This window comes from Contarinia nasturtii, unplaced genomic scaffold, assembly GCF_009176525.2.
Source record: "Contarinia nasturtii isolate CC-2019 unplaced genomic scaffold, AAFC_CNas_1.1 Cnas_scaffold_1902, whole genome shotgun sequence".
Taxonomy (NCBI): Eukaryota; Metazoa; Arthropoda; class Insecta; order Diptera; family Cecidomyiidae; genus Contarinia; species Contarinia nasturtii.
The window spans coordinates 49,823-58,451 of record NW_022199232.1 but is presented as its reverse complement, the minus strand read 5'-3'; positions in this window follow the sequence as shown (position 1 = coordinate 58,451).

Genomic DNA, 8,629 nt, shown 5'->3' with positions numbered 1-8,629 from the left:
AATAGCTGCAGGCAATAAATGTGCTTTTAAATCATGTCATTACAGCATCAATTCGCTTCCCATTATTATCAAAAAGCTGCCTTATCTGCAACGCAATCGCTAATGATTAAAAGTTTATTTCAATAGATTCTCTATTGAGCTAAAATTCGTTGTTCCGTGGTCGATGGTATTAAATGGGATTAAAAATTCGCTTGAACTCACAACTCACGTCTTTCGGTATGCGAACGTCTTTCAAAAGTTTTCCAACCAAAATAGTTGGCCCCATTAATTTGTCCATTGGAAAGTTAGTTTCGCATATAATGTGGATATTCTCCTTGAATACGGCGAGTTGGAGACGACGAAGACGACCGAAAAATTAATTCAAATGGCGTGGCATTGTTTCGTCTTCATTGACTATTGATACCATACGTCCTCAGCAGGGGTCCGAGGGGTCCGATTACCCCCCCCTGACGAAGTGTTACCCCTTCAAAATTTTCAAAGAATTCTTTCAATTTGCTAGGGAATTTCGCCAAAAAAGTGAGGACCTTTTTTTTTTTTTTTTATTGGTTATCAATTTTTTTGTCAACGTAGGAAAAATTCTTTCAATTTGCTAGGGATTTTCGCCCAAAAAGTGAGGAGCACCAAAAAAAAAAAAAAAAACGAAAAAGGTACACTTTTCGCAAAATACACTTCACTTTTTTGCTTACCCCTCTCGATTTTTTTCAATTACCCCCCCCTTAAATTTTTTCCTTGAGGACGTATGATTGATACTATGCTTGGATAAGAACACACAGTTTACAACACCAAATACACAAAAATATGATGACAACAACAACAAACAAATTGATTCGGATGTGAGGCGAAAAAACAAAAGACACAGTTGGAATGGGGAGGAGAAAAGGAGAAAATGTGTGTATGTGTGTAGATATTCACTGTTCATTGTTGTCATCGAAATTCAATAAAGAAGTAGATCGGAAACGAGAAAAGGGTTTGTAAATAGCTTCAACGAACAAATAAATAATGGCAAATTTTCAAGTCGCAAACTTTAAGCAACAGACGGGGAGATGGAAAAAGACTCACTGTTTTGTGTTTCATTCAGAAATGGAGAGAAAAAGAGAGACAGAGAAACAGAGAGAATAAGAGAAAGAAAGAAAGTAGGAACCATAGTGAAGAGAACCGAGAGATTGTGTGAGTGCGATATATCGATGGGGTTGAAATCTAAAAAATGGTACGATGCGGCCCAGATGAAAATGTACATATTGAAAAAAAAAAAAAAACAACGCACAAAGACACAACGAACATTTACAAAACGACTTATCGTAATGGATGGGTTTACAAAGTTTCTTTCAATGTTATTGCTGTTGTCACTCTCGTTTTGCCATATAGTTTAACCGAGTATTGTCTTCCATTTGTGCGAACATCGAATGTATGTGTATTCATAGTCCATTTTAGTAGCAACAACGGCAATATAACAGGAACATCGCAAAACAGCTGAATACAACAAAAAATAACTTCAATTAGGGGGAAAAATGCATACGTTGAAAAAAGGGACAGTGAAAATTATGGAAGCTCTTAGTGGACATTGGTTCTGTTCAGGCGATTGAATACTAAGTTATCTTAGTGCATCGAATGAGAGGGATACCGATAACGAGAGACAAATGTGAAGAAAACACACATCGAGATAGGGAGAAAGAGAGAGAAAATGTTTTAGAGATATTAAAGAGAGAGAGAAACAGAGAAAAGTGAAAGAAATCGGCTTTAACAAACCCATGTTTTGTTCGTTTTTGACATTCTCGCGCGTTCAACACAATGGGATATCGATTCCATCGTTGCATATATAGCAGTATACATTTTCTAATTTGGCAAAACATGAGATACATGCATTCACATGGAAATTCCATCGATAAAATGTTCGAATCCTTTTGTTAAGAGTAAATACATGATAGTGTTGTCAATTTTGGGACAACACAAACTAGAGCATAGACATAAGAAACATAAATGTATTCACCACAGTCGATTCGTGTTGAACACCGAACCGACAGCATCTGTCATCTAAGTGACAACTATTTTTCTGAATAAACTTTCTTCTTACTCGAGCAGTCAAACCAAACAGTCGTCTTTGTTTTACTCTGAACACCTTTGTTTCACATTTTCTATTTAATTCGTATTCGGAAAGCCATTGTATCTCTGATTTACACACATCCTGCATTTCGATTAAATCGATACGTACAATTCCCGTTTGCAATTAGTTTAATTAAATCTGCCGGATTTTTCGGAATTTTTTCCGACTTTTTCCCCGAGTCCAGTGTTTCATGCTGACCCACTTGACTTATTTCTACTCCTACTTATCATCTTCATATATTAGTTTTTTTTTCTTCTTTTCCTTCATGCTTAACATGGGAAAATTCAATGAAATTGTAACTTTTCACTCGAAAATGATTTCAATTGAGAGACAACCATCCAATATCCTGTCCATAAGCACCGTTTGGTGCTTTCCAAAGAATTACTTATGCAAGCCATTCCAGAGCGGTTTTTATCCAGAGATGGAGCGGTTTTTTCTCTTCTTGTAATCAAAGTGGTTTCAACGTCCATCAGTCCCATAAAGAAATCAACGGGACACCATTTCACAAGTCTCTTCAAGTTGAATGACTAAATGTTAAACCTGTCTTTGGTTCCGCAAACATTTTCGAACTTTTTACTAATGCAACCAACATTTCACACCTTCGTCAAATAATGTCAGAACTTCAAGTCGAGAAGAAAGAATATGTTCAAGGAATGTCGCTTATTATTTGTGTAACAAATATCAAATAAACGACATCAATCCGAGACGATTGTCTTCGGAACTTACATTTCCGCCAATTTCTACTCAATTCAGTCCGAAGAATCGAAGTATTTAAAGGGATGGCCATGCTGAAGAAATGAAGAAAACCGTAAGAATGAAAGAACAGTTTTTTTCTCTCTCGAGAAAATTCGATAAAAAGTGCTTCTATTGAAAACTCATTGAACTCAATGAAAATCAAACACATACAAATCGCTATTCAGAATTGATTTTCTATAGTTAAACTTTGATTTTTGTGTCAATTCTTAATGTTTGACGCATATGAGAGATTTCGAAGAATCGATGGTGTGAAAACGAGAAAAAAACTGGAGCTTTGAATGCCTTAATGGAAAGCATTCATTCTATTGTACTATTGTGTGAATGAAAAAGTCTTTTTACTTGAATTCTTACTGCGAGACTGTCAATGGAGTTCTTTTCTTATTGTAGAATGATTTCTTTTATTCTTCGAATTTTCGTCTTTCTTCTGTTGTTTATCCGATTTTTATTTTGTTTTATTTGAATCATTTCACACTATTCCTGAGAAAACGCTTAAAATAGTACTCAAATCCATTTTAACAATAACATCCCGTCATTAAATCAATGCAATTCACCAAATTTAATAGCTTGACTCGAACTTGATCTTCGACGTTGATAGTAAATCGCTCGTTTTACGAGTCATAAAATTTTGAAAAACAAACAGTGCTTCGCCGTCGTCATGAACGGTCTCAAAATGATATGACAGGCTGTTGTCCTTGCTGCGGTAAACGGCGCGTTTGTTAATCAATTTTAGTTGAACGAGAGAATGAACGAAAGTTTTATTATTTAAAAAAATTCACTCATAAATCGCGTGATTGAATAATGGCAGATGGGTATGTACTTGAAGATGGAATTTTGTTGTCGGTGGTTAATGATGCAATGCATCTTCTTCCATCGGGAATAAGTCGATGGCAAAATCTGACAAGTTGTGATGCCATTACTTTGAATGGATTCCATACATAATGGATAGAAACAATGGGGACAATGTGCGTTTATACAGGACATAGAGAAATAAAAATAAATGTTGCAACATTAGGATTTGCAATGTTTTTATATTTCAAACAGGGACAAATACGCGAGAAGAGAGAGGAGGAAAAAGCGAACGAGAGGGAGGGAAAGTGAGAAAGAGAGGAAAGATGTCGAGAGCGAAAGGGAGACACTGAGACCGAAAGAGACCGACAGTTGAAAAGAAGGAAAAAGGACCAGAGAGCGATAAGCAGTGCTAGAGAGAAAGAGAGAAAGAAAGAGCGAGAGAAAGTAGTAACGGAAAGAGGCATATCGTAGATAATGATGTTGTTCACATCGTCGACGCAAAAAACTATTGTCCATACTCTCGATACTGTCCATCGTCGCTTATATACACACGACAATGTGTCGCATGCAAAACACGCTCGTTCTCTTGCGCTCGATTACAGGATGTTGCTCATACAACCAAAGCTTCTGTAGAATAAATGAATTCAAATGTGCTCATTGTAAGTTAATATGGTTTTTCTTCCGCTTTTTTCTCCCCCGCCCCACCCATACATGAATTGAATGCGTAAAATAGCGTGAACATTTGTTGTGTGCCTTTTTCCACATATGCGAATGAATGTGAGCACGAAAAAGCTTTTTGCTACCCAATGTTAATACATATTAAGTTTTAAAAAGATAGAGAGGAAAAAGAACTTCTTACGGCACGCACACACTCCACTCTCTCTCCCTCTCTTTTTTGTCCATCATGAATAATAAAATATCATCAGCAATAAAACATACGAATGAAAAAAAAAGTTCTCGGTTTTTTCATGCCATCAATTTTTGTTTCTCAACGTCCCTCTTTTGCGTCATTAATGTCACTCTGTGATTTATTCACACTCATACACATGCAAATTTATGTTTTGTAACATTTGCGAACTTTCCATAATACAAAATCATCTCAGCATTTTATTTTGATGTTCGAACAAAATTGTCGCACAGGATTTTCGGCTTATTATGATTGAGCCGATTTTGTGGCTTGAAAATGGGCAACATTCAAAAGGGCATTCCCATGAAATTAAGTTATAAATCAACATTCAATCATCTTTCCACAAAATGATCAAAGCAACTAATTCGCTCGTTCAGCCGATTTGAGCGCGGGGAGAAGGAACAACAGCCGTCGGCGGGTTTTTTATCGGAACAAATTTTGGGAATGTCCTATGAGAATATTTGATGTTCGACCGCATCTTATTTCCTATTGGGAAAGAGACGAAAACTTTGCAAATTTCTTGGTCGAAGTAATTGCTTTTAGACTAGGATAAAAACGAACATAACTTTGAGAGAAAAGAAAAAAACAGTAGTTTTTTAGATCAATCATTGCCAAAAGCTAGTGCTTAAGTCCATTTCTTTTTCTTTCTTTTCTCTAAAACGTTTTCTTTCTTCTCACTGAATGGTGCTTCGAATGAAAAATTAAATTATTCAAAAATGGAATTTATTTCCATTGAAAAACGCAATCTCTATGCAATTCTCATCGCTTTTACTATGATTACAAAAAGAAACAGAAATTAAACTTCCTTGTAATAACTACTCGGAAGAAGCAATTTGTGGCTTGAGGCTTTACTCGAGATTTAAAAGCTTCCTTCGCTACTCTCACACACCAACAAAAAAATAATGCACTCGAATTTCTGAGTGGTTTCAAGTGAGCAATTTTCGGTTAAATTAATTACATTAGTTTCAAGATTTTCTTTGTAAATAAATGCATACTTCATGTGCTTTAGATGTGTGTGTGCGCACATTTCTTATTTGATTATGTTGTTTCTTTAAGTAGTTATATTATTATTATTCTTTAAAGTAACGTTAACTTGTTGGTGAATTAAAAAGAAAATGAATTGTAAGACAAAGAGTACACCAGAACTGTGTTGTAACAATGAGTTTTCGCAAAGAAATACTCGGGAGCCAAATAAAACCAAAGCCAAATACGATTCAGAAAGCAATTTTGTGAATAAATTGCGATGTAAAAATATGGGAACTTTCACTGTAAAGGCAAAAGTCACTTTTTACTTAAGACTACGATTAAAAAATGAATGCATCTACCTTCGGTGAATCCAATATTACCTGAAACTTATCTAATTTCATTGGTTTGATGAAAAGTTTCATCATCGAAGCCCTTTTCAAATTACAACCTGATTATTTGATCCACTCGCGTATATTTTCAGAAGGTAGAATTTTTGCAGGAAAATAAAAACTTTTCCGTCAAAACATCTATTCATAATAATGAGTGAAATATTATGATATCGAAGTATGTTGTTCATTAAAAATTGAAAAACGTTGAATGTTACGTAAGAGAACCCCGTTCAATCTTTAAATCATGTTCCAATTAAATGAAAGATTCCAGCGGGCTGCGGGCGTACCCACCGGAATATGCTTGAGATATTTTTGGTTTACGTTACGCGTTGTACACAACATGCGAAAAATTCCGAATTCCGTATTTGAAAGTCAAATGAAACGTGAATGACAACTCATTTACACTGCATTAATTACAAATGGTATTCGACGTTGTTCGGTTTTATTGTTAGCATGTGGACGGTTTTTGCATTGTTAAAATGTGCTGTGGAAATCATTAAAAAGTCTTCGGCATGAAAACATCATCATCAATTAATAACGCATATTTATTCTCCGGCAGAAAAAAAACGTGATTTGAATTTAAAGTCATTCGACACAGAGAGGGGAGGAAAGAGAGCGGGCAAGGTGGAAAGGGGGAGAGAATAGGCGTAAAGGGAATGGAAAGAGCGAGGGAGGGAAAAAGAGCGATATAAAGTTACAGAGAGAGAGAGAGAGAGAGAGAGAGAGAGAGAGAGAGAGAGAGAGTGAACGGTAAGAGAGAAGTGGAAAGCAAGAGGGATATATAGAGAAAGGGACAGAAAGTCATAAAACATAATAAATACCAATCATTTAGGTTGGTAAAATTGTTTTCCGCATGAAAAAGACGCAAAAAATATGCGTCGAGTTGTTTGTTTTGAAATCGAAGCTTGTTCCTAATGTACGACCGCTTGTTTTTTGCTTTTAATTGCATAGCCTCAGGCTGTTTTACCTTTTCATTGAATCGATGTCGATGGCAGCATGAAAAAAGCAACCTTAATGCCAAATGTTGTTCAACATGGCATGCAAATCAAATGTGAATGTATTTACCCCGAAATTTGTCATTCGGCTCACAGCAACAAAAAAAAAGAACAGTGCCGGTCTGTTGATTTTTCCATCACAATGCAAAATTGGGATTTCAGTTACGTAACAACAGCACTCAACAAAGCTATGAGCATTATAACCATTTATTTTATGATATTTAAATCCGCTTAACGCTTGTACGTGGCGTATTTTTTTTCGTTCGTTTGACAGCACACAAGAAGCTCTTGATGTGCGGGTGTGCGCAACAACAATACAACCATCAATTTTACGCAACTCGTTTTTACTGAAGGAGAAAGAGAGAGTGAGAGAGCGAAAGAAATGAAATATGTGAAATTGAATTCAATGCAACAAGCACACGGAACTTGTACAAAAGATTGAAATCAAACATGGATTTTCGCAAAGAACATAGGTGTTCGATTTGGATTCGCATCAATTTCGAATGCTAAAAAACACCGTCGGAAATTGGATATGCAAAAACAAACAAATTTTGTAAATATTAAAGCTGGTTGAACATTTCATTTACATCGACCTTATTACCAACACAAATCCACAGATAGTGTCATGAGCAAAGCCAATTATAACAATGACTCCATGCAAAAATAGCTTACGCTATACTTTCAATTGTTTACATCTTTTTTCGGATAGAATGTGTGCTGAGATAAGACCAAGAGCACTTCTTGCGCTTGGAACGGAAAAGATTTTATAGCGGATGAAATCGACTTTTGCTGGGAAAAGAGCTTTGGCTTAAGTAGTTTTGCGTTGTCTTTATACATGTGACAGATATTTGCATTTGCGATGAGTATCGCGTTGGCGGATACGATTTTTCTTGGGTAAAAGTAACGAATTCGGCTTTGAAAAACTATTCTTATTTGGAGAAAATTGCATTTTTGGATTTAAAACCAATGGCATTATTAACAATTTTACATTAAACGATTTTTCGTGGGAATTTCGTATATATGGAAATTTAACATGCGAATTAATATGAAGTCTTGGAAGAACGACGAAGAGAAAAGGACTGTCAAAACTTTGCGTTCGTCGCACTCGCCCACTTTGTAATAACGGTTGAGCTTTTGTTAAGGCTAATCAATGTTGACACCAAATATTTTTTGACATTTCCTCACAAGAAATTCTCCGCCATTCTTTCGGAAATTGATTAAAATTGTCTTATAGACTGAATAAAAATATGTTCGGCCAAATATATGACCTTGGCATTCATGTCTACTGTTTAATGTGAATTTCGACTAAATATTCAAATAATCAAAAGAGCGAACATTTTTCCTCATTCATTCTTCGAGAATAACTCCAATTTCCATTCAAAAAGACGCCTTTTCTATTCACCCGGAATATTTCTTCGGAGCTATTTTCCATCACATATGAAACCTGATTTTCATGAATAGACTTGTCTATTGTCTGGTCATTTTTTTGTGTGTATGCGTCCAATTCCTTGGGAATTGTTGGTTTTGTGTATCACGTAAGCACAATTGGATATACATTTGAAATGGAAATAAAACAGCGTGCGAAAAACAAGTGTGTTTGTCCTTTTTTTTCATCCTTCACTAGATTGATCTTTAAGTGGTGCTCGGCCGTCTTCTTCAAGCATTTGTGATTGAATTGGTTCCAAGGTCAAAACGTGCATTGATTATGAACAATGTCGAACATATG